Source organism: Muntiacus reevesi, chromosome 19 (genome assembly GCF_963930625.1).
Source record: "Muntiacus reevesi chromosome 19, mMunRee1.1, whole genome shotgun sequence".
In the NCBI taxonomy this organism is placed as follows: domain Eukaryota; kingdom Metazoa; phylum Chordata; class Mammalia; order Artiodactyla; family Cervidae; genus Muntiacus; species Muntiacus reevesi.
Window position 1 is genome coordinate 8,887,693 of NC_089267.1, and position 26,656 is coordinate 8,914,348.

The 26,656-nt window shown below is 39.7% G+C and overlaps 1 protein-coding gene and 1 non-coding gene across 4 annotated transcripts in view; one reads left to right on the plus strand and one right to left on the minus strand.

The window, feature by feature from the left end:
* Window positions 1-566: 566 nt before the first annotated feature.
* TRNAC-GCA (transfer RNA cysteine (anticodon GCA)) lies at window positions 567-638 on the minus strand. The gene has a single exon. It is a non-coding gene; the product is annotated as a tRNA-Cys (tRNA).
* A 17,248-nt stretch (window positions 639-17,886) lies between these two features.
* Window positions 17,887-26,656, plus strand: part of FAM135A (family with sequence similarity 135 member A) — a 160,786-nt gene continuing 152,016 nt past the window's right edge. For all 3 annotated transcript variants that reach the window (XM_065911358.1, XM_065911357.1, XM_065911361.1), the window contains exon 1: window positions 17,887-18,147. The gene's annotated coding sequence lies outside the window, so the exon portion shown is untranslated. The remainder of the gene's footprint in view (window positions 18,148-26,656) is intronic.

Here is a 26,656-nt window from a genome sequence, read left to right on the forward strand (position 1 = left end):
AGAGTCTTCATTCCAAGATGTTTCCCCAAATAATTTCTGAACCATATGGCAGAAATTTGATACAGATGACTAAATTTGCTGTCATGTTTCATTATTGTTCACAGTGAAACCAATGAGAGAACTAGGCTTTAGATACTAATTAATACATTAGAAATAGGAACTCACATAGACATTTAGAGATACCATCTTTAAGTACTCTTATTCTTAAAAAAATAAAATAAAAAACGAAGATCACAGATGAAGGGAAGAAACAGATTGAGTGACACTAGATGCCGGCCAGACACTGGGCTAGACACGTCACATACTGTCATTCAACAGTATGATTAGATACGAAATTTTTTAAGCTGTGGAAATTTTCTTTTTCTAAACCTGATTGCTCTTTTTATTTTATTGAACTAATAGTCTATTTACAATGTTGTGTTAATTTCTGCTGTCAGTCAGTGAAGTTGCTCAGTCATGTCCAACTCTTTGTGATCCCATAACTGTAGCCTACCAGGCTCCTCCATCCATGGAATTTTCCAAGCAAGAGTACTAGAGTGGATTGCCATTTCCTTCTCCAGGGGATCTTCCCGACCCGGGGATCGAACCCAGGTCTCCTGCATTGCAGGCAGACGCTTTACCGTCTGAGCTACCAGGGAAGCCCAATTTCTGCTGTACAGTGAAGTGATTCCATTATACACACACACACACACACACACACACACACACACACACACACACACACACACACACATACACATTCTTTTTCATATTCTTTTTTATGATTTTTCACAGGATGTTGAATATAGTTCTCTGTGTTCTACAGTAGGACCTTGTTGTTTATCCATCCTATGTATAATAGTTTGCATCTGTTAATCCCAAATGATCAATCCATCTCTCCCCCATCCCCCTTGCTCTGGGCAACCACAAGTCTCTTCTCTATGTCTATGAACCTGTTTCTGTTTGTAGATAAGTTCACTTGTGTCATAGTTTAGATTCCCCATGTAGGCAGTATTATATGATATTTGTTTTTCTCTGTCTGACTTACTTTACTGAGTATGACAATCTCTAGGCCCCCATGGTGCTGCAAATGGCATTATTTCATTCTTTTCTATGGCTGAATGACACTCCATTGTATATAAATACAAGGGAACAGTATATATTCCATATATTTGTATGTGTGTATATATACATGTATATATATATACACCACATCCTCTTTATCCATTCCTCTGTCAGTGAACATTTGGGTTGCCTCCATGTCTTGGCTATTGCAAATAGTGCTGCAATGAACAATGAGGAACATGCCTCCTTTTGAATTACAGTTTTGTCCAGCTATATGCCCCGGAGTGGGACGGTGGATCCTGTGTGAGCCAGCATAACTCTTGACCCACATGTCATAATGCAGAGATTATTTGCTCTGCCCTATGCTCCTCTTGCACAAGACCTTCTCTTGTTCAAGTCCTATTTCTTGAACCATCCTCTGCCTCAGGCTTGATGTGGGGAAGTCTCTGAAGGTCTAGGCTAGTACTTCGACTTACCTTTCAAAATATTCCCAGTACAGGCCACACCTTCAGCTCCCAGGTACCCAATGACTCATGCCCCTCTCCCAGTCTACTGAGTAGGCTATCAAAGCCTCCTTTATCTCTCTGGGTGGATACAGAGTCATTAAGCTTAAACATGCCCTTTGCCAATAGATTTGAGGGTTGGGTTTAGTTATTAACTCGGGGAGCCTCCACCCAGCTAACTATTCTAGGAAATAATTGGGTGAGTCAGGTGTTTTTATATTCATATTTCATATTTCAGCAAACCAGTAATCCCAGAGTACTGTGACTGAAGGCTGAATGTCCTGGAAAGCTTGCCATCATGTCTCTATCATGACACAAACTCAGGATAACAGGAGAAAAGTGCATTGTCAACAGAACTATGTTTTATGGTTTTTTAAACAGCATTGCCTTATTTGTTATAAAAAGTCAATAAGTGTTTGTCCATGTCACCTTTGATGAGGCTGTGAGCTGTTCCCTTAAAGCACAGTGCAGCGCCTTCACTGAGGAAGTGGGGGACGGGGAGTAAGCGTCTGTGTTTAAGTGGGACCGCAACCAAGAAGTGCCCCCTCTGCCTGGAAGACAAACAGCCCCGGGAGCATCTGCCCTCTTTCCACTCAGAGAAAAGCCTAGCCTCCTTGGTGTGTTTTCCTTGTGTCTGTGGTGTGACTGTGCAGGCAAGACGGCTCTGGGACACGCCTTCCTCCAGCCGGGCACACACCCAACTCACAGCAGGAGCTGGACGCCAGGAGGAGGAAGACAACAGCAAGGCAGCACCTCTCCTTGGTCATCAGGGCAAACACGATCACTACTCACCTGCTTGGGACCTGAGGATGCTCGTAATGCATAGAACACCACAAACGGGACCTCACTTCTGAAATGTAAGGACATGAGGGAAGTTAAATCCTCTGTGGGAAAAACATTCTCCTGAAATCAAGTAAGTTAATTCTGTGTTCAGTACTTTGTTGTGCAGTAGGTACTGAGCTAAACACCTTACATGCTTTTGCAATGAACAAAGCTCACAATTCCAAAAAGTTGCTGTTCTTTCACCATTTTACAGAGAAAATTTGGGGCAGTAACTTGCCCAGAGTTCCACAGCTGAGCCAAAATTTAAAGCTAAGTTTTCTTTGTTTTTAAGAGCGAGAACTATTGACAAGTATATTATATTGCCTATTCAGTTCAGTTCAGTTCAGTTGCTCAGTCGTGTCCGACTCCTTGTGACCCCATGAATTGCAGGACGCCAGGCCTCCCTGTCCATCACCAACTCCCAGAGATTACTCAAACTCATGTCCATCAAGTTGGTGATGCCATCCAGCCATCTCATCCTCTGTCATCCCCTTCTCCTCCTGCCCCCGATCCCTCCCAGCATCAGGGTCTTTTCCAATGAATCAACTCTTCACATGAGGTGGCCAAAGTATTGGAATTTCAACTTCAGCATCAGTCCTTCCAATGAACACCCAGGACTGATCTCCTTTAGGATGGACTGGTTGGATCTCCTTGCAGTCCAAGGGACTCTCAAGAGTCTTCTCCAACACCACAGTTCAAAAGCATCAATTCTTTGGCACTTAGCTTCCTTCCCAGTCCAACTTTCACATCCATACATGACCACTGGAAAAACCATAGCCTTGACTAGACAGACCTTTGTTGGCAAAGTAATGTCTCTGCTTTTTAATATGCTATCTAGGTTGGTTATAACTTTCCTTCCAAGGTGTAAACATCTTTTCATTTCATGGCTGCAATCACCGTCTGCAGTGATTTTGGAACCCAAAAAATTATAGTCAGCCACTCTTTCCACTGCTTCTCCATCTATTTCCCATGAAGTGATGAGACCAGATGCTATGATCTTAGTTTTCTGAATGTTGAGCTTTAAGCCAACTTTTTCACTCTCCTCTTTCACTTTCATCAAGAGGCTCTTTAGTTCCTCTTCACTTTCTGACATAAGGGTGGTGTCATCTTCATATCTGAGATTGTTGATATTTCTCCCGGCAATCTTGATTCCACCTTGTGCTTCTTCCAACCCAGTGTTTCTCATGGTGTACTCAGCATATAAGTAAAATAAGCAGGGTGACAATATACAGCCTTGACGTACTCCTTTTCCTATTTGGAACCAGTCTGTTGGTCCATGTCCAGTTCTAACTGTTGCTTCCTGACCTGCATACAGGTTTCTCAAGAGTCAGGTCAGGTGGTCTAGTATTCCCATCTCTTTCAGGATTTTCCACGGTTTATTGTGATCCACACAGTCAAAGACTTTGGCATAGTCAATAAAGCAGAAATAGATGTTTTTCTGGAACTCTCTTGGTTTTTTGATGATCCAGCAGATGTTGGCAATTTGATCTCTGGTTCTTCTGCCTTTTCTAAAACCAGCTTGAACATCTGGAAGTTCATGGTTCATGTATTGCTGAAGCCTGGCTTGGAGAATTTTGAGCGTTACTTTACTAGCGTGTGAGATGAGTGCAATTGTGCGGTAGTTTGAGCGTTATTTGGGATTGCCTTTCTTTGGGATTGGAATGAAAACTGACCTTTTCCAGTCCTGTGGCCACTGCTGAGTTTTCTAAATTTGCTGGCATATTGAGTGCAGCACTTTCACAGCATAATCTTTCAGGATTTGAAATAACTCAACTGGAATTCCATCACCTCCACTAGCTTTGTTCGTAGTGATGCTAAGGCCCACTTGACTTGCCTATTAGTAACTATCTAAATAAAACTAATGTGACTAGCATGCAGCCTGCATATCTAAACTTAAAATTACTCAGTATTTTATATAAATATATAAAATATGGGCTTCCCTGATGGCTCAGACAGTAAAGAATTCACTTGCAATGCAGGAGACATAAGTTTGATCCCTGCATCGGGACGATCCCCTAGAAAAGGAAGTGGCAACCCACTCCAGTATTCTTGCCTGGAGAATTCTAGGGATAGAGGAGCCTAGTGGGCTATAGTCCATGGGGTCGCAAAGAGCTGGACATGAGTGAGTGACTAACACTTTCACATATATATAATAGCATATTTTGATATAAAATTTTATAATTAAAAAAACCACAAAATAAAACTTTCAAAGTAGATATTCTACCACAATAAGAAATAACTCTCAAAGTATGGGTAAAATTAATAATACAAGCAACATCAAAATTCAGTTCAAACAAAAGCTAAGAGAATTCAGCATCACCAAAACAGCTTTGCAACATATTCTAAAGGAACTTCTCTAGATAAAAAAGAAAAAGACACACCTAGAAAGAAGAAAATTACAAAATTAAAAACTCACCGGTAAAGGAAACATACAATAAAGGTAGGAAATCTTTCACACACATAGATAGAACACATTAAAAGACATAAGTAGTAAAATCATCTGTACAAATGCATGGTTTTAGAAATGAATTTGAAATTGAGATCAGTAATTTAAAACAATCCCAGGTGACTCAGTAGTAAAGAATCTGCCTACGAATGCAGGATACATGGGTTCAATCCCTAGGTCAGGAAAATTGCTTGGAGGAGGAAATGGCAACCCGCATCAGTATTCTTGTCTGGGAAATCCCATGGACAGAGGAACCTGGTGGGCTACATACAGTCCATGGGTTGCAAAGAGTCGGACACGACTGAGCACACACGTGTGCCCATACAGACCACTACACAAAAACCTCATAGTAGCCAAAATGCAAACCACTGAGAATCACAAAGGGAAAAAATGGATTAAGATTTGACAAAAATGGATGTGAAGGCTCAATTTTATACTTCTCTCCGTATTTTTATATGTGTGAAATATTTTACATGGAAATACATTTATAAGAAAGCAAATCCCTCACTACCTATCTGGCGGAAATTCTGGCCCTTACTTTTACCGATGGTGCCCTGAGTAACCATGGGGGTAGCATGGGATGTACTGTCCACCTCATCACTACGGGCTTTCGCCGTCTTCATATGTGACCTCTGAGGCTACCAGAGAACTGACATCTGACCAGCAGACAGGGAGAGAGAGAAAATCAAACATGGGAAACTTCTGTTGTGGGCTAGGTCATGAAATGGTACCCATCACTTTCACTAACATCCTGCTGATAGAACTTAGTCACATGGTTGCCTCTACTATGGGAGGCTGGAAATATAAAGTAACACGTACCAGGAGGAGAGAGAAATAGGATTAAATAGCGAAGCAACCTTCCCTGGTCTATCCTCCTGGGCATGACATAGTCTTTGACTCTTCTTCCCTACTTACCCCTTCACAAGAAAACAGTTCAAAATCCCATTCAGTCACTGTATCCAACTCAGGATCAAGGATCTCCAAGAGAGGGTCTTTTTCCATCAGGTAAGGATGCTGCCTAAGAATCTGAACACCTATAAATGATAAATTATCTTCCTATTTTCAGTTAGAAAATTCACTGGGAGATGCCTTGAAGGGACATCAACTGAAAGTTGCAGATATTCAGAGTAAACTAAAAATAACAAAAAGAAATAGAAGAAGGAAAAGAAGATGGGCTAATCAGAGGCCTTGTTATTATCAGTGAAATAGAGACAGTTTTAGACAAATGACTCAAGAGACCATGAACATATCAGCTGTGGAATGTCAAAGCTCTTTTATTTGCTTGTGGACAGAAAGAAGGAGATGGGCTAAATAACAATATCTTCATCAAATTTGAAAATCCTCAATTTAAAATCTTATGCTCTCTGTCTACCTGTAAGAAAGGCAGATTATTCATTTGTTTACAAAGGATTCATTAGCTGATTTCAAGCAGGACTGGTTTTATTGCTTTGATATTGTGCTGTGTCTATGCGGTGTGCTAAGTTGCTCAGTCGTGTCCAACTCTTTCTGACCCAATGGACTGTAGCCCACCAGGCCCCTTTGTCCCTGGGATTCTCCAGACAAGAATACTGGAATGGATTGCCATGCCCTCCTTCAGGGGATCTTCCTGACCTAGGGATCAAACCCTTATGACTTACATCTCTTACATTGGCAGGTGGGTTCTTTACCACTAAGTATTAATTCCTTAAGGATTAAAAAATAGGTGAGTTCTATTTCAGTTTTTTTCAGAGGCCCAGAATTTTAAAGTAAATATCATCTTAACGTGCATTCTTAATGAGTTATTTAATGAAATTAAACAAAGTATGTGACAGCATAAATATAAAAGAGAACGTTCACTGAAGCCCACTCTGTGCAAGGCACTGTGTCATAGAAGGAAGAACAGGATATGGTTTCTACTTTAAAGGAATCTTTAAGTCATGTAAAATTCAAAGGAAGATTAACATCTTCCTGTTCCAGGACACTACATAAGAAGTATTACCTAGGAAACTGGAAGTTCCCTTATTTTAGTAAGAGAATAGAAAACCCTAAGTCCTTGTCTTACTCTGTTTGGATTATTATAACAAAATACCATAAACTAGGTAACTTGTAAACAACATAAAATTATTTCTCATAGTTATCGAAGCTAGAAGTCCAAGATTAAGACACTATCAGCTTCAGTGTCTGGTAAGGGCCCTCTTCCTGGTTCAGATGTCATCCTTTCACTCTGTCCTTGCATAGTGGAGAGGAAAAGGGTGCCATTCTTGGGCTGCTTTTATAAGGGCCTTGAGAGAGCATTATGAAAAACTGTATGCCAATAAATTTGACAACGAAATTAACAAATTTTTCCTGAAAAACACAGATTATCAAAGCTTATTGAAGAAAAGATAATACCCATAACCACCTTAAGTCTATAAAAAAATTAAAAACATAAATTTGTAGTTAAAACTGTTTTCTCACAAAGAAAACCTCAGGCCCAGATGGCTTCACTGGGGAATTCTACCTAACATTTAAGGAAGAAATAAAGGTATCAATTCTACACAAAATCTTCCAAAAAATTCATGAGGAAGGTTAGTATTACCCTTATGCTAAAATAAGACAAGCACTTTTCTGGTGGCTCAGATGGTAAAAGAATCTGCCTGCAATCCCTGGGTTGGGAAGATCCCCTGCAGAAGGGAACAGCAACCTACCCCAGTATTTTTGACTGGAAAATTCCATGGACAGAGGAGCTTAGCAGACTACAGTTCAAAGTGCTGCAAAGAATTGGATATGACTGAAGTGACTTAGCATGCATGCAAAATAAGATAAAGATATTACAATAAAAAAATCTATAGTCCAATATCCCTCATTGACATAGATCCAAAAAATGTGAACAAAATTTCAGCAAATTGAGTCTGACACTATATTTTAAAAAGACAATACATCATGACCAACTGGGGTTTATCCAGGAATGGAAGATTTGTTCAATATTTGAAATTGCTCAATGTAATTCACCATATTAACAAGCTAATAATGAAAAACTATATATTCATCTCAATAGATTCAGGAAAGGCAGTTGACAAAATTCAATGTTCAATCCTGATAAAAATTCTCAGCAAACCAAGAATAGAACTTCCTCAACCTGAGAAATGATATCTACCAAAAAAAGTATACAAACAAAAGCCAAAACCAAACAAATAACTTCAGTTAACACTGAAATTAAAAGACTCTTGCTCCCTGGAAGAAAAGCTATGACCAATGTAGACAGCATATTAAAAAGCAGAGACATTACTTTGCCAACAAAGGTCTGTCTAGTCAAAACTATGGCTTTTCCAGTAGTCAAGTATGGATATTAGAGTTGGACTATAAAGAAAGTTGAGGGCCGAAGAACTGATACTTTTGAACTGTGTTATTGGAGAAGACTCTTGAGAGTCCCTTAAACTGCAAGGAGATCCAACCAGTCCATCCTAAAGGAAATCAGTCCTGAATATTCATTGAAAGGACTGATATTGAAGCTGAAACTCCAATACTTTGGCCACCTGATGCAAAGAACTGACTCATTGGAAAAGACCTGGATGCTGAGAAAGATTGAAGAAGGAGGAGAAGGGGATGACAGAGGATGAGATGGTTGTATGGCATCACTGATGAGATGGACATGAGTTTGAGCAAGCTCCGGGAGTTGGTGATGGACAGGGAGGCCTGGCATGCTACAGTCCACGGAGTTGCAGAGTCGGACATGACTGAGCGACTGAACTGAACTAAACATAAAACCTCATATGAAAGATGGAATTTTTTTTTCTAAGATTAAGAATAAGACAAGGATGGTGATCTCACTATTTTTCTTTAACAATGTATAGGAGGTTCTAGTCAGTGCAATAACACAAGAAAAATAAATGAGAGGCCTCCTGATTAAAAAGTAGTAAAACTATCTTCATTCACAGATGATGTTATCATCTACATAGAGGACCCAATGAAATCTACGCAAATAGCTATTAGAACCTTTAAGTGAGTGTGGCAAAGTTGCAGGATATAACAGTTTACAAAAATCAATTGTATCTCTATATACAAATAGCAATTGGAAATTTAAATAAAAACAATAAAATTTATAATAGTATCAAAATATGAAATTCTTAGGGATAAATTTGACAAATATATGTATGACCTGGACTCTGACACTTGAAAATACTGCTGAGGGAGTTCAAAGAAGACCCAAAATACTGAGGAGACATGATAATCATTAATATTATTAAGATGTTAATTTTTCATAAATTGATCTAATGATTCAAAATACCACCAAATCAAAACTCTAGCAAGTCTTAATGTAGAAACTGACAAACTAATTAAATGCATATGAAAATGCAAAGGATCTATAGTAGCAGAAATAATTTTGAGAAAGAATATGGTTGAAAAACTTTTTATCTAGCTTCAAGACTTACAAAAGTAAAAAATAAAGCTAATCAAAACATAGCCATATTAGCATAAATATATGCCAATAGGTCAATGGAATAGGATAGAAGTTCAGAAATAATCACTCATATATCATCACCTGATTTTTCAACAAAGGTGCAAAGGCAATTCAATTGACAAAGAATTATCTTTTCAACAAATGGTGCTGGAAAAAATGGATTTCAATATGCAATAACTAAAGAATTTCAATCCATATCTCACACCACATATAACAATAAACTCAAAGTAGATTTTAGATTTAAATGTTAAAACTTTCATAAGAAAACACAGGAGAAAATCTTTGTGACCGTATATCAGTATGTCCAAAATATATAAAGAACTCTCAAAACTCAATAACAAGAAAACAACCTATAACAAAATGTGAAAAAAAGTTAAAGACTTCATCAAAGTTACGTGATGACAAAAAACTCATGACCAAAGCCTCTCTCCACACATTAGTTATTAGATAAATATAAACTAAAACCACAATAAAATATCATTATATACTTATACTATTATATGCTATTATAAGTATTATACTATTATAAGTATACTATTATACTTACACATTATATACTATTAAGATACTAACATTAAAAAAGATTGACCATACCAAGTTCAAGAGGATTTAAAGCAACTTTCAAACACTAAACACAAACACTAAAGAAACTTTCAAACACTGCTTGTGGGAAAACAAATTAGTAAAATCACTGGGAAAACAATTTGATAGTTTCTTTAAAAATTAAACATACACCTACCATATGATCCATTCATTCCACTCCTAGGTACTATCAAAGAGAAAGTATATATTCATATGAATACATGTAAAAATGTTCACTGTTGTTTAATTTGTAATAGTCCCAAACTGTAAACACCACTCCACCACTACTGCTATCACCGGATCATACATTAATTCCCTAACCCCCAGTGAGACTGTATTTGAAGATAAGACTTATGAGGCATTTAAGGTTAAATGAGGTTTAAAGAGTGGTACTCTAATTCAATAGGATTGGTGTTCTTGTAAGAAGAAGAAGATGTTGCTCTTTCTCTTTCTACCATGTGAGGACACAACAAGAAGGCAGCCTTCAGCAAGCCAGGAACACAGCTCTCACCGGGAACCAAACATGTCAGCACCTTGATCTTGGACTTTCCAGAACTATGGGAATTAAATTTCTGTTGTCTAAGCCCCCCAATCTATGGTGTTCTGTTGTAGCCAGACATGACTAATCCAACGGAGTACTACTTAACAATAAAAAGGAATAAATTATTGGGATGTACAACAACACAATGAATCTCAAAATAATTGCACTGAGTCCAAGAAGTCAGACAAAAAATGTAAGCATTGTATGATTGAGTTCATTCATATAAAATTCTAGAAAATGAAATCTAACCTATAAGAGAAATAAATTGGTTTGGGTTTGCATAGGGTTTAGCATGGGTAGGGAAAGGGACAGGATATAGAGTTACAAGGAGGCTCAAGAAAACTTTTCATGGTCAGTCATTAAATATGCTCCTTATCCTGGTTATGGTGATGATGTTACAAACATCAATAGGTATTGTACATGTTAAATAAGTGTAATTTTTGTCAATTCTATCTCAATAAGCTATTTTTAAATCTAATAAAATTTCACTTTAAAACTTGTAAAATTTTCATCTACAGATTTCAATCTTGACAATATAATATTTATATGATCAATTTAAACCACCAAAAAATTGTTGTTGTTCAGTCTCTAAGTTGTGTCCAACTCTTTTGCAACCCCATGAACTTCAGGATGCCAGGCTTCCTGAAGTTAGTGATATCTTCCTGAAGATAGTGAAGATATCCTTCACTGAATATCTCCTGAATATCTTCACTGATATCTCCTGAAGATAGTGAAGATAGTCCTTCACTGTCTCTCGAAGTTCACTCAAACTCATGTCCATTGAGTCAGTGATACCATCTCATCCTCTGGTGCCCCCTTCTCCTCCTGCCCTCAATCTTTCTCAGCATCAGGGTTTTTTTTTTTCCCAATCAGTTGACTCTTTGCATCAGGTGGCCAAAGTATTGGAGCTTTAGCATCAGTCCCTCCAGTGAATATTCAGGATTGATTTCCTTTAGGATTGACTAGTTTTGACCTCCTTGCTGTGCAACGGACATCTCGTGTCTTCTCCAGCACCACAATTTGAGAGCATCATCTCTTCAGCACTCAGCCTTCCTTATGGTTCAGCCTTTACATCTGTACATGACTACTGGAAAAACCATAGCTTTGACTGTATGGACCTTTGTCGGCAAAGTGATGTCTCTGCTTTTTAATATGCTGTCTAGGTTTGCCATAGCTTTTCTTCCAAAGATCATGCATCTTTTAATTTCGTGACTGCAGTCACCATCTACAGTGATTTTGGAGCCCAAGAAAATAAAGCCTATCACTGTTTCCATTGTTTCCCTATCTATTTGCCATTAAGTGATGATACTGGATGTTATGATCTTAGTTTTTTGAATATTGAGTTTTAAGTCAGCTTTTTCACTCTCCTCTTTCACCCTCAAGAGGCTCTTTAGTTTCTCTTCACTTTCTGCCATTAGAGTAGTATCATCTGTATATCTGAGATTGTTGATATATCACCCCACAATCTTGATTCCATCTTGGGATTCATGCAATCAGGCATTTTGTAGGATGTACTCTGCATTTAGGTAAAATAAGCAGGGTGACAATATACAGCCTTGATGTACTCCTTTCCCATTTGGAACCAGTCTTTTGTTCCATGTCCAGTTCCAACTGTTACTTCTTGTCCTATATACAAGTTTCTCTGAAGACAAGTAAGTTGGTCTGGTATTTCCATCTCTTGAAGAATTTTCCAGTTTGTTGTGATCTACACAGTCAAAGGCTTTAGCATAGTCAATGAAGCAGAAGTAGATTTTTTTTTTTTTTGGAATTCCCTTGCTTTTTCTATGATCCAGCAAATGTTGGCTATGTGATCTCTGGTTCCTCTGCCTTTTCTAAATCTGGCTTGTACATCTGGAAGTTCTTGGCTCATGGACTGTTGAAGCTTAGCTTGAAGGATTTTGAGTACTTCCTTGCTAGCATGTGAAACAAAAAAAAAAAGTGAGTAGAAGATATTTTCTTAAAGGAGTTACAGTAAAATCTTCTGTTAGCTTTCAGTTCTTAAACTCTGCATGGTGACAAAGCCAGAAAAAAGAAAAACAACTGCCAAGAAAATTTTTTCTTAACCTGTAAAAGCAAGTACAAAGGCATATGTTCTTGTCAAGGAATTTCTACAAATAGAATCATCCAAAAGCTAACTATTTCTTCACCTCCCAGATCACTTTAAACTGCTTTTATTCCCCCTGAATAATTAAAAAACAGTGATTTATGTAGCTTTTAAAAACACAGTGAAAATAATAAATAAATTTCTATTTCTTAAAGAAAGAAGCTTTTATTTTTTCAATACCTAAGGGAAACCTGGCAACTGTTAAACACTTTAAATAAATCTAAGGATAGATAAATTTGGTAGTTACCCAAGGGAAGGGATTCTCTGATAGCTCAGTTGGTAAAGAAGCTACCTGCAATGCAGGAGTTCACAGTTCAATGCCTTGGTTGGGAAGACCCACTGGAAAAGGGATAGGCTACCCACTCCAGTATTCTGGCCTGGAGAAGTCCAAGGACTGTATAGTCAATTGGGTCACAAAAAGTTGGACACAACTGAGAGACTTTCACTTCGCAAGGGGAAAAAATAAAACATAATGAGAACTGTAATATAGAAAAATGATTTTTTTCCTTTTACTGTGTTCCCATCAATCTTTCCAATGTAAAAACTAAGAAGTGGAAAGAAGAGTTTTCTGGTGAAAAGATTTTAAACATAAGAGGTTAATTTTGCATTCTCTATAGTCCACAAATTGTATGGGAGTTTAGAATTGTATGTGTTTTAAAGAGGAAATTAAATACTAATTATGGATGGATGTTTATTATAAGTTAAATTGATCTATGAATATCCCATTACTTAACATTATTTCCTTCCAGTGCCAGGAATAATCAGAAATATGTACCTTTCTTCTTTTTTTTTTTTTTTGGTAAAAGATCTTTGTAGTAATTTCATAGGGCTTCTCAGGTGGCTCAGTAGTAAAGAACCAGCCTGTCAGTGCAGGAGAGGCAGGAGACAGGGATTCGATTCCTGGGTTGGGAAGATCTCCGCAGGAGGCAATGGCAACACACCGCAGTATTTTTGCCTAGAAAATCCCATGGACAGAGGAGCCTGGTGGGATACAGTCCATGGGGTTGAAAAGAGTTGGACACAACTTAATGATTGAGCACATACACACAATAATTTCACAACATTCTCATAAAGAAGCTTCTTATTATGTCCATCTTACAGATCAAGAAGGCCTAGAAAAGAAAGTTATGCAAATATATGTTGTAGATATTAGAATACTATTTTGAATGTTTGATTATGTGTTCAATCCATAAATGGCAGGGGAGGAGGATCATTAAAAGATGCTTGGAGGTGGGGAGGGAGATGGAGCTGTGTGTGAGGGGAGAGGAGAGCAGGATGGGTCTGGGGTGTGTTGAGTAAGAGGAGTTGGCAGGAGAGCTCTGTGGCAAGGTCTGATAGGAGGCAGAAAGAATCTTTGTGGCCAGAGTTAAGGATCGGGACTTGAGATTAGACTGTGTGAGTCCCTAGAAGAGTGAGACAGTTGCCCTGATATGTTTACTATCACAGATCAAATCGTAACTAGTATATACATTATTATTTTTAAAACATCATGGTATGCTTTAAGCACATGAGGAAGAGAATAATTGAGAAATCATTTCAGTACTGTCACAAGGTACTAGATAATTATTCTTCACAGGAATGACTCAGTGGGGGTGGTGGTAGGAGGAACATCTTCTTTAACAGAGTCTCTCTGAATAACCCAAGCAGACACTCTGGCTTTAGGAAATTCAGATTATCTGAGCTGCAACCAAGGAGTCACTGTTTGCCCCTTTCACACTGTATCGCAAAAACTTGTGTGCATTTTTATTCCTTATGTAGCTATTGGGTTTTCTTTTTTCTGTAGCATCATTATTAAAGACTACATACATTCAAAAAACTGTGTTTAATATAGATTCAAACATGTTTTCCTTTAATATACTCACTAGGTTCAAATTCAGATGAATATACAGTAGGAACTCTTCTTTCCCTTCCCTCACCAAAAGCCCAGCCTTCCAAGTATCCCTCTCAGAAGCAACCAACATTATCTGGTAAAAGAGAAAGAGAGAGAAAGAAAGAAAGAAAACTGCCTCTTTTTTTTTTTTTTTTTTTTGAGGGATTGCTATTGTATTACAGGGAAGACTGAGTTTTATATTGTGATTGTTCCTTCGTAGTTATTAAGTCATGAAAAAATGTTATGACATTAAGTTATGAAGTAATACATTTGCCCTTCTGGTTTGTAGTTGTTACTAACCCATGAAGGAAGTCTTATAATGAAACTTTGTTTTACCCCATCTCATATTTGGTAAGATTATATAACCTTTAAAAAATTTGTCTTGAGTACAGTGAGCATGCTCTCAAGTGTTTGCAAATGATTAAATCTGTATTTTAAACAGATTCAAGAATGGTTGCCCCAGAAGGGGGTTTAGTATTTTATTAATATTATAATACTCTACTTATATGAAAATAATCCAATTCTTTAAAACAAATTGTTTAAGGGAAGTCAGAATTTCCTGTATAAAATGGCATAAAGAATCACATTCCTGGAAAAAGCTGTGGAATGATTCTGACCACATCTTAATGTTAATTTAAAATTTTACAGTTGATAGTGACCTCCTTAAAGTAACAGGAGTGTTTTAACCATCATAAATCCCAAGAAGGAAAAAGTAAGTTTACTTGCTGAGTGAGTTGATGTCTAGCAACAAATAGATATCTTTCCACTAGGCTATTTCCAGATTTACAATATTCATTTCTTCTAACCTCTCAAGTCTTCAACTGAGCCAATATTGTGCGACTGTGTAGAAGTTTAAGAGGACACTCCAGTTAGAAGGACTTAGGAAATATTTGAATACATTCTATGCCAAAGTTAAATCATGTAGACCATAGCTAGTAAACTATGGGATAAAAAGTATCCCAACTTTGCATCCTTTGAGCATGCATGGCTTGAATAGAAAATGACATATATAACATGACATAGTTTAAATGGTAAGCGTGTTAAGTGTGACACAAAACCATTATATCAGCAGCATAAAGACTGACTCAAAACCTGCGGGCATAAATGGGAAGTAAATTTAAAGTCACAAAATTCCTAAAAGAATATAATTTGTTACAAGAGAAACTGAAATCTAGAGAAGTTAGGATTACATAGATTATACAGATTTTTCAGATTAGTGTACTGCAGAGCTAGAACCTGAACCAGGTAATCTGACACCTAGGTCAAGGCATTCTGCACTCTAATACTGTGTCAGGAGATAACATTTTTTCTAATTTTTAAGAGAATATTTTATATTCTTCTCCTGACGAATCATTTCCAGAAGTCTTGTCTAACTCTCTAGGTGAGTTAGAAGGGAGCTCTTCTTCTGGGCTCCCAAATGACCTCTGCCTTCCCCAATTTTAACTCTGGTACAATGTTTTGACTTGTGAGGTACCTGTGTCCCCTTATTAGATTGTAAACTTCCTGAGAGTTGGGAATGACTTACTCCTCATTGCATCCTGGTAACTAGCACAGTGCTTGGCACATATTGAATAAGTAATGAAAAAATACTAGTTAAATTGATCTTTCCTTGAAATCCTTTAAAGGGGCACCATGATCTGAACTTTGCCTGCTTCTCTAGCTTCATACCCCCAAATTGTGGTACAAAATTGCTTAATCTCATTCTGTGCAAGCATCAGTTTCTGGTTGTATGGTTTTGTTCAAGCAATTGTTTTTCCCACACCTTTCCCTACCGCACTTGGCCCTCAAACACACATATATTCCACTGCATTAACTCTCTGGAATCATTTCCTCCCGGAAGTCTTTCTTGATTCATGACTTCTGCCAACCTAAATCAGATTAATCCTATTCTGAGCTCCAGTAATTCCTTGTGCATGCATCTCTAACTACACACAACACGTTATGAGGCAGTTCCATAAACAATGCACCCAAGTTCTGCTTTATTCATGTTGGGATCTCCAAGATTAGCACACTCAGGCACACAGATGATTTTAAAATGCGATTTGAACAGAAAGAATACATTAATAGAGAAGGAATCTTGGCACAGGATGAAGTTGAAGGAAAGCATAGATATGGAACTGCAAATAATTGGATATTCAGTATATTTTCCTAAGAAACACAGAACTGAAAAATAAAAATAGAAAAAGGCTTTCAATTGTGAGGCTACAATTCAAATCACAAAACAAACTTTTATGTAAAAGGACAGTAAAAACACTATTCTGCTATTTTTTATTTTTTTACAAAGACAACGATTAAGAACTACAATGGCAAGCCTTTCATGTAAATGCTAATATACTGGTTATCATAGGACAAAAAGGCACTTTTAAGCATGTGTACAACACATACTAAGATGAAGAAAACACAGAGGTTAAACTATTTTCAAAACCTGCCCCCCACCCACTGAAATGTTATAAAGTGATTGGCCTCCAACTAATAAAATAATATTTAAAAAAAAAAAAAAAAAAACCTGCCCCCCCCAAATGGTCTACATTACAAGGCATCGGTTTTATTCCCAAACTGGTGCACAAACCTTTTTCTTTCCATTTTTATTGTTATAAGGTATTACATAACATAAAATACAACCATTTTAAACAATTTTATTCTTATTTAAGTATAGTTGACTTACAATGTGGTGTTAGTTTCGGATTTACAGTGAAGTGGTTCAGATTCTTTGCCCTTACAGATTATTACAAAATACTTAATATAATTCCGTGTACTATACTGCGTGCCCTTACTGGTTATCTATTTTATATATAGGGGTGTGTACCTGTTCCTCAAAAATGCCGATATCCGTCCCTCGCCCCCACTTAAACCACTTTAAAAAGTGCAGTTCAGTGCTATTAAACGCCATCACCACTAAACACACGCTGCAGCCGCAACTTCCTTCTTTTCAACTTTGCTTTTGTAACACACTGAGCTTTCTGCACCACAAAAGGTTCAGAAACTAGGGAGAGTGAAGGAGTAGATCACTTAAGGATTATCCTTCTCGGGATCCGTCAAGGGAATCAAAGAGCTACGTTCAGGCGTCCTTCACCAAGCATAACCATAGCAACAGATACCTCCCCCCAAAGGCTGCAACTGAGTCCCCCTCCCAACCCCAACAGCAGCTGTCCTTCCCCTCCTACTGCGCAAGGACCAGACTCTTCATCCCGGATCGGAGGAAGAAGGTGAGGAAGAGAGAATAAACGACAAAACGAGAAGTACAGCCCAGCAGTCGCTCTCCTCGCTCTCCCTCGTCTCCAGAGTCATAGCTCTCACCCTCCTGACGCCCGCAATCCTGCCCTTTCCACGGGCCAGCGCCTTTTATTGACGCCAACTTCCCGTTCTCGCGGGAGCTTGGGAGCCTGAGCCCGATAGGGTGGACACAGCTCTCAAAATCTCAGTCAGCGCTGGGTCTGGAACCCAGGCCGGGGAGCGCCGGGCGCGCGGGGGGCGGGGCGCAGGCCTGGGAGGGCGGGGCCTCGCCTGGCGAGGGGAGGGCGCGGCCGGCTGGGCGGCCTGGGGGCGGGGCCGCGGCCGGGACCTGTGGCTCGCAGGTAGCGCGGCCCGCGGCGCTCCCCCGGGGACCGGCGCAGTGCGCATGCTCGTTGGCCGCGCGGGGCCGCTCGCCGGGCGGCGGTTACGAGCCGGCTCCTCAGCGGCGGAGGTTGCGGTGCTGCGACGGCGATGTGAGGGGCCCGCGGCGGGATGGTGCTGACCCGGGCGGGGCCGCCTTCTTCCACAGAGACAGCGAGCTCCACGGTTCGACGGGCGGCGGCGGCTGAGCCGGGCGAGAGGTGAGCTCTCGACGTCCGGCTGTCGCGGCCCGCGACCCCCGCGACCCTGTTCGCGTCCCCTCCCCGCGGCCGGGCGGGGAGCGGCCTCCTCTGCGCCGGGTCCCCGCTCTCGGTTCCGGCCCTACCCGGCCGCTCCGGGTTGGAGCCGGCGCCGGGCCCCTGAAGGTCGGCTGGGACGGCCGGCGGGCGCGCTCGGGCTGCGGAGCCGCGCTGCCCGCCGCGCTTCGGGCCGACCCTCGCGCGACCCGCGAGCTCCCGGCCGCTCTTCGCCCCCTGCGCGTCCTCGCGCCTTCTCCCTGCCGCGCCGCGCCCCTCATCCCCAGCGGCCCCTCCGTGGGAGGCGGGGTGCCCCTAGGTCCCCTCCCTCCTCTGGGCGCCCCTGGGCCGGCTCTTCGCCCGCCGCCGGCTCCCTTCTCCGCTCCCTCTGTCATTCCTTCCTTCGCTCGCTCTGCTCTGCCCGTTTCCCCCCTTAGGTTCTTCGCCTTTCCCGTCTTGCGTTAGCTTCTGACAGGGTTTTGCTTCAGCATCACTTGGCGCAGGACTTCATCTTCGGAGGCCCTGGCGCCCCGAATCCTTCCTCTCTGCCCTGACTTCACCCCTCTCCGTCTGATGATCCCTCCCTGTCCTCCCGTCTCTCTCCATTCTGACCCCAACCCTTAACTCTCGAATCTTGATCTTTTTTCCTCACTGAAACTGTTGTTTTTTTCCCGTTTGCATAGGTCGAGTCTCTTAACTCCTCTCCGTTTTACTTTTTATGAAATTTCTGAGAAGTTCTAGTCTCTTTTCAGTTCAGTTCAGTCGCTCAGTCGTGTCCGACTCTTTGCGACCCTATGAATCGTAGCACGCCAAGCCTCCCTGTCTATCACCAACTCCCGGAGTCCACCCAAACCCATGTCCATCGAGTCGGTGATGCCATCCAGCCATCTCATCCTCTGTCGTCCCCTTCTCCTGTCCCCAGTCCCTCCCAGCATCAGGGTCTTTTCCAATGAGTCAACTCTTCGCGTGAGGTGACCACAGTACTGGAGTTTCAGCTTCAGCATCAGTCCTTCCAATGAACACCCAGGATTGATCTCCTCTAGGATGGACTGGTTGGATCTCCTTGCTAGTCTCTTTTTACTTTCTACCTAAACTAGGTAATTGCTCAGTGTACTTAGTTCAGTTGACAGTTTTATGAAATCTTTCATTCTGGAAGTAACAACAGGAGTGACAGTAGCCGTAACCTGTTACACTTAACTGATCAAACCTTTAATTTTCAAGAATTATGTTTACCTGACATGTCAAGAAGAAGCAACTTGAGGAGAGGCTTGGTGAAAATATGAAGGCTAACCTCCAGACCTAAGGTTAAAATTTTGAGATTTTATTGTTCTCCAGGAAATACAGTTGTCCAGGAACGAATACTGAGTGAAATTTATCAAAAAAATTTAAAAATTAGTTATTAATTTGATATTTTATACATTTGCCATTGCAGTTGATCGCATCATTTTTGTGATGGTCTCTGTTCTCTGCCATAAGTGCTAACAATTTTTACTAACTTACGGAATTAGTGTCCTTACTAAAGGAGAAATTTAGTAAGGGGACAGAAGTATTAAATTTGTGAATTGGGTAAAAGAACTTTCTAAACAGTTGTGGAGGTTCTTTTGCTCCATTTTATTGTGATCAAAATTTGGCTTATAAAAAACTTCTCTATATAAATAACATTGTAGGATCTTATTTTGAAGGCATCTGCTGTAGTAGTCACTCTCAGTGAAATTTGCCTTTATTCTAGGGCTGAGGTGCAACTGGATTATGTATTTCATTCTGTAATCTCAAAGCAGTCCACAAACAGTAAATTCTTCCTTATGTTTCTGTGTCAGGTAGAGTTGAATTTTTCTGTTTGTGTAGTATAGAAGGGACGCACCAAGACAAAAATGTGTACTTTCTTATTTGACATGATATTAGTGTAAAAGCAGAGCTTGATGTTGTGAAACCACACCTCTTTTGGAAGAATCAGCAGTTGTGTATGGTAGGATGTGATGAACTCAGCTTTTAGGATTTTTTAAAATGATTTTTCCAGTGTAGATAGAGATACCTGTTGCTTCTGAAGAAAATCTTCCCATCTTTCAAAGGCGAGTCCTTCTATTTCTGGGTAACTGTTTATTAAAAAAGTAAATGCTTACACATTCTTGTTGGTATTTATAGTAAGTTGATTCTGTGCTCTTAGAAATGAAAATAAAGATTCATGGTGGACAATGGGCACATGGCTGGATGTCAGAGGATCTACACTCTTACGATGACTCATGACATTAATTTGTAGAAGTCACTTAACCTGTATACCTTCAGTGTCTCTCCTTATAATATGTGAGTAAACAAGTGGCTACCCACTAATCTTTCAAAAGCAAAGTAAACCCTAATCATTTAAGCATGCTTAGGGCCACCACAGACAAAAATTGCTATATAAAACACTTAGTTTTTGTCTCTCTTAGACTGTCATAAGAGTAGAACTGAATGCTTAAATCCCAGATCACTGCAATTTAGTTTTTGGGTTTTTGTTTGTTTTTTTTTAGTTTCAGACTTATGTGAAAAGTTTAGTAGCATGTGTTATAAACATGAACTAGTTTAAATGAACCTTCATATGCAGTGAAACAGACACTGCCACATTCAGTATGTTTGCCCTATGTTTGCCAGAATTTGATACTGAAAATGTAAAGTTAACAGTGTTTTGGTAACTTTCATGAAATTCTGTTGTCTTACAGTTTATATTTGTTTCCTGTAGCTATGAACATTTGAGAGTGGAGGTTCTTTAGGTGATAGACAAGGTGAGGATTTCCTTTGATTCGAAGGATTAAGAATGATTAAAAGTGAGTTTTGTGATATGTTCTATTGTGTGTTTAAATGGATGGAGATGGGAGCATATGTCTGAAGTGAGTAATGTTATTTCCTTTTTTTCCTTGAGTTGTTTGTCAGGAAGGAGGTTTTGAAATGAATTTGAGTAAGAAGCAAAGTGGTAGTACAGAAAAAAGCATTCCTAATGGGCCCGGTGGATTTTCAGAGAAGTTGGGAAGCACAAGTTGTTAGGCAGGTCTAGATTTTTCAGAAGGAATGTAGTGAAATATCTTCACAGTGGGTTTTACCATTTTATTTTTAAAGATTGCCATTTTTAAAATAGGGTCATACTTCGTTGTCAGTGATGTTCTAAATTTAATAACAATGGGCATCTTTTTTCTTAATGGAAATATGAAAAGTGTCAGGTCCTTTGAACGTAGAAATTATACATCTTTCCATTTGAGAAAACTGAGGCTTCGAGAGTCTGAATTAGAATCCAGGTCTATCTGCTACCAAGTTAATGATGTACTGAAGAAAGCAGGAAAGCATAAGCTGTTAAGAAAACATTGTTTGTTTCTTGGAATATTTTTTAGGCAGAGGATTGTGCTTGTTGTTTTGGTTCTGAGCTTTGTTCTCTGTTGATGAAATATTTTGAGAAATGCTGAGCAGATCCTGGAACTAGGTAACAGATAATGACTGTGAAATAATGAATTTCTTTTCATGTTAAAAGGAGTGACTAGTTTTGGTTCTTTGGGCTCTTCTGGGATTTTTAAGGTATATAATAACATGACATACTCAAAGACATTCTGTGTTGTGTCACTGTCAGGTGTGTTTGATGGCACATGAACAGCATGAAAACTTTACGTGAGCTGCTCTTAAAAATCCCTGCCCTCCCTGGGGTGCCTTTTACTAGGTGTTCCATAATGAGCAGGAAGGGCTCTCCTCTGCTCTCCTTACTGCTTCCTGCAGTAAGTCAACCATCCAAATGATCTCAGAGGCTACTGACGTTCTTTCTACATTAGGTTTACGCTTTGTTTTTCTATGGATTTTCTCATATTAACACAGTTATCCAAAATTAATAATGTTCTGAGGGTGCTCCTTAATCTTAAATGTCAGTTCTAAGATGAGAAGTAATGTATTTCTCTATTATTAGACCCAAGTGTTTAAACCCAGATTTTTAAGAAATTAGAAGATAGTAGGGCTTCCCGGGTAGTGCAGTGGTAAAGAATCTGGCTGCCAATACAGGAGATGCAGATTCCATCTCTGGGTCGGGAAGATACCCTGGAGGAGGAAATGGCAACCTGCCCCAGTATTCCTGCCTGGAAAATTCCATGGACAGAGGAAGCCTGGTGGGCTGCACTTCATGGGGTTGCAAAGAGTTGGACCCAACTGAGCGCCACACACACACACACACACACACACACACACACGACACACACACACACACCACACACACACACACACACACACACACACACACACACACGATTTCAGTGCCTTTAAACTTCAGATTTTGTATTTGTGGGTGTGAGGAATTTGAAGATTTCATGCACACACACACACACACGAGATGTCAGTACCTTTAAACTTCAGATTTTGTATTTGTGGGTGTGAGGAATTTGAAGATTTCATGATTAGGGAATAATGTTAATTACATGGAAAATGGAATGTAGTTAATTTATCAAGTGTGTTTTTTTTTTTATCAATATTGCATTCTGATTTCAGGTTTTCTTTTAGTAGGGGCATATTTATTTCATGGTTTGATGGCTATTGAATCTGTTTCCTAAAACAATTAAGGTGTAGACTTTAGAATTACATAAGTTTAAATATAGGCTGTGAAGTTTGACACTTTCGAGAGTTTTGTGCTTTTTCCATTGTTTTCTAACCATGTGACCTTGGATAAATTGTGTAAACTTTTCCCTCCTTAGTTTCTTCACCTGTAAAATGGAGTAATAATAGCTCTTTCAGATTTTTATGAGAATGAGATGAAGTAATGTTAATGAGAGCTACTTGTAGAAGAGTAAGGGCTCCAAAAAGTTCTCAGTGTTTGTATTTGATATTGCTGTTTGTTCTACATTTGATATCAACAGGCAAACATATCGCTTTTTAAAATATAGTTTGTCTTTCAAGGTTTTCTGCTTATCTTTCCTCTGGAAGATCTCCCTTTTACCCTCGCCCTAGAAGAGAAGAACTTAGTACTCTGTTCCTTTCTTAACTAGTTCTAAATATAACTTGTGCAGTATCATGTATGGTCCTCAGGAGTTTATTGTGTTGAGTGATTAAGTGACAGGAAAAGATTCTAGACCAGTGATTTTCCTTACTTTCCATGTCCCCTTTATTCATAGCAATTCTTTTAAGCTCCTCTTCATTATAAATCACCTTTTAAGATGAGAGATGTTACTGATGAAAGGGTGTTGCATGTGTGAATAATTGTGAGGGCAAAAAGGTTAACAGCCACCTGAGTGATGGTGATCCTGAGTCAGGAGAGTGCCAGGTGACTTGACCATTTTAGAGTAGGATGTAATCCAATGGCTTAGTGTGTTTAGCTCCAGAAAGAGGGAGCTTTCAGAGGTGGTCAGGGTGTCAAGACCTCAGTCAGTCCAAAAGGGAACTGAATGTAAATCCAGAAACAGGACCATAGGCCAGATATTTAGACTGAACCAACCAATGCAGACTTAATCAATCTAGGTGGCCAGAGTTACACCAGATAGCAGGATTACAGGTGTACAACTCTATAGACGTCACTGGCTATTTATTCTCAGTTTATGGCTGTCTGGTTTGACTTGATCAAGATTAGCTGAAGGGCCTGACTTTTGTATATTGGAATTCTGCTGTGCCATCAGTGAGTGGTACTTTGGAAAGGTGGTGGCTGAGGATACTTTGTCCAAGAGATGGATCTTCCTACTCTCACACAGAACTTGGATGTTACAGAAATATTTTATTATTCACAAAGTTATGAGAACAGCATTCTGAAGGCTTCTGGGGTGCCCCTCTTTGGGGCCTCCTGCTTATTCATTGGGAGAAGACACCCCCCCAGAATGGACCCAAAATTGACTATTATTAAATGGATTGAGTTAACCTTCTAAAAGATCTAAAAGATCTTTTTGTTCCCATCGTATTCCTATTTAACAAACTATAATTTAAATATGCATGTTAGGTTAGATGCCCTTCCCCTCACTGGTCCTGGATCCCAGTGTCACTCTCAGTTTCTTGATGTCTGTCATAGTGTGAGTCCCTTATCTGGTTGGGCTTTAACTTGATGTTCTCTCACTTGGTTTCAGTTCCTGTGTGTCTATCTGAATGTGAACATCTCATTACATTCATTGTGAACATTTAAAGACATGTAGGTTTTTGTACACTTTGGCTCCTAAGTGCAAGTTTGCTACATTATATAGTGTTCATCTGAAGAACTAGTGAATTTTTTTCCTAAAGCTGAAAGAAAAAAATGACTGTGCTTTACTCATTGAGAAATGGTGTATTAATTCCTAATGTGGAGCTGTTCTACAGATAAGTGGTTCCATAGATGATTTTTGCCTTATATGGTGTCTTTAGTACCTAACTTATGCATACAGCTGGGCATTGTTATTTGGACTGTCAGTATTATAGGCTCTGAACCCATTTGTCCCATGGCTGCTAATGGGAATGGGATTCAGAAGCTGGAGTCATTGGCTTCATAATTGATAGAAGTGGTCCCTTGATTTCTTGGGTTGACAAAGGGAGTGTCTGGAATCTCTAATTTGTTTAGCTTGTTTACCTTCAGCTTTAGGAGAAGGAACCATCCTCAAGATACCTATTTTGGGTTTGTAGTTCAAGAGTCAAGGCTGTTCGCTCTTTGATTTCTGAGAGAGGATCTCTCATTGCCTGTGGTCTCCAGTCTATTTTAAGGAACCTCTGAGCTGTGCCTCTCAGTTTCAGACATGTCTGTGTCCTCTTTAGATTTCTGAAACAGTCAGAAGTTCAGGCTAAGTTCAGAATGGTTAGCTATTGTTTCAGGATGGTGTGGGTGGTACAGGAGCATCTTGCATATTTTTCCAGATATCTGTGCCTGGACGCCCCTTGCAGATACTGGAGGTCTCAACTGATCCGATGCGAGTGAACAGCCCTGGTCTTAGAAGCTAGGTCAAGTGTTTAAGCACCGAACGCTGTTTCTGGGACAGTTACTGTGCACTCTAGTAGTTGGGGGGATGGATTGGCATTCCTAGGCTTAGATCCAGTAGAAATCTGAGAGAGACATGTAATTAAACATGTCCAAGGAGCTGCATTTTTAAAAATAAAAACAAACTGATAAAATTAATTTGTATAATAAATTTTATTTAATCCAACGTATGCAAAATATTGTTTCAAGGTGCACACATGCTAAGTTACTTCAGTCGTGTCTGACTCTGTGTGACCCTATGGACTGTATGTAGCCTGTCAGGCTCCTCTGTCCATGGGATTCTCCAGGCAAGAATACTGGAGTGGGTTGCCATTCCCTTCTCTGTATTTCAAGAGGTGGTCAATATAAAAAACATTATTGAGATATTTACATCCTTTTGTGTACTAAGTTTCTGAAACCCAGTGTGTACATCTACAGCATATCTCAATTAGCAACTACATCTGTAACAGTTTAAGTAAAATACAGTCCTGTCAGCAATAAAGTTATGTTTAATTAAAAAATAATTACACTGCTTCAGTGTTTGGATGTAAATGTAAAAGTAAAAATTTTTAAATGCATTTCTTCAGTCACAGTAGTTGAGTTTTGATTGTGCAGTAAATCAAATTACTGACCACGTGTGGCTCGTGGCCGTGGTGTGGGATGGACCGGCTCTCAAGGGCCCAACTGTCTTTCAGACCAACAGATGATCTTGCTTCTTTGGGAGCAGTCTGCCTTTCCCTTTGGTATTACAAGGGGATTGTCAGGTTTGACTGTCAGAGAAATATCTCCTCAGATCTTAGAGCCATTCAGCGAATGGTTCTCGTTTTGTATCAGGACAGTTCCTGTTTTAGGTTCCCCTGTGGCATCTTTGGGTTGAAGGTTATAGTCTATTTAGCTAAGTTCTTTCTTAGGGACCTTGGAAATGACCCAGATAGGGGCCTACTTGAACAGACCTCTCAGATTGCTCTGTTTAGGCTACTTTGCCAGGGCCAAGATAATAGAGTGGATGATCAGTCTCAGATAAGTCAGGGTTCCTACAGCTTCACAGGCTCAGATGAAGGTGACAGATCTGAGCCTGCTAGCAGACTGTGAAAGGCCATGGTGAAGGGAGTTCCTGGCAGTGGAAAGTCTCCCAGGCATTTCTGGGTAAAAGGAAAGAAATCCTTTCTTCAGCTTCTTTCACTCTTGAGAGAAGACAAGCCAGAATTTCCCTGTTTCATGAAAGATGTTTGCCTGATGAATTGAGTGGGATGAGAACCTATGCTAAGTCGAAGACTGCAGACTTGAAATGAGTTTGCCCTGTAGAGGAATTTGATTTTAACTGCACAGATTTTGTTTGCCTGTTTTATTTGTGTTTGTTTTTTAACTAGTTGGCAACATCTAAAATTTAGGAGAAATTTAGGTGAAAGCTCTTAGCAATTTCTACTTGAAACTTTAGAAGCCCGTGATCATGCTGGGTCAGCCTGTGTCGAGATAGTGGCAGTCCTTCCGTAAAACGGGGAAGAGGAGAGTCCCATAGAGCCCCTGGGCTCTGAGAGTCCTCTGAATTTCTCTTTTCTTTCTCTTTAGTCT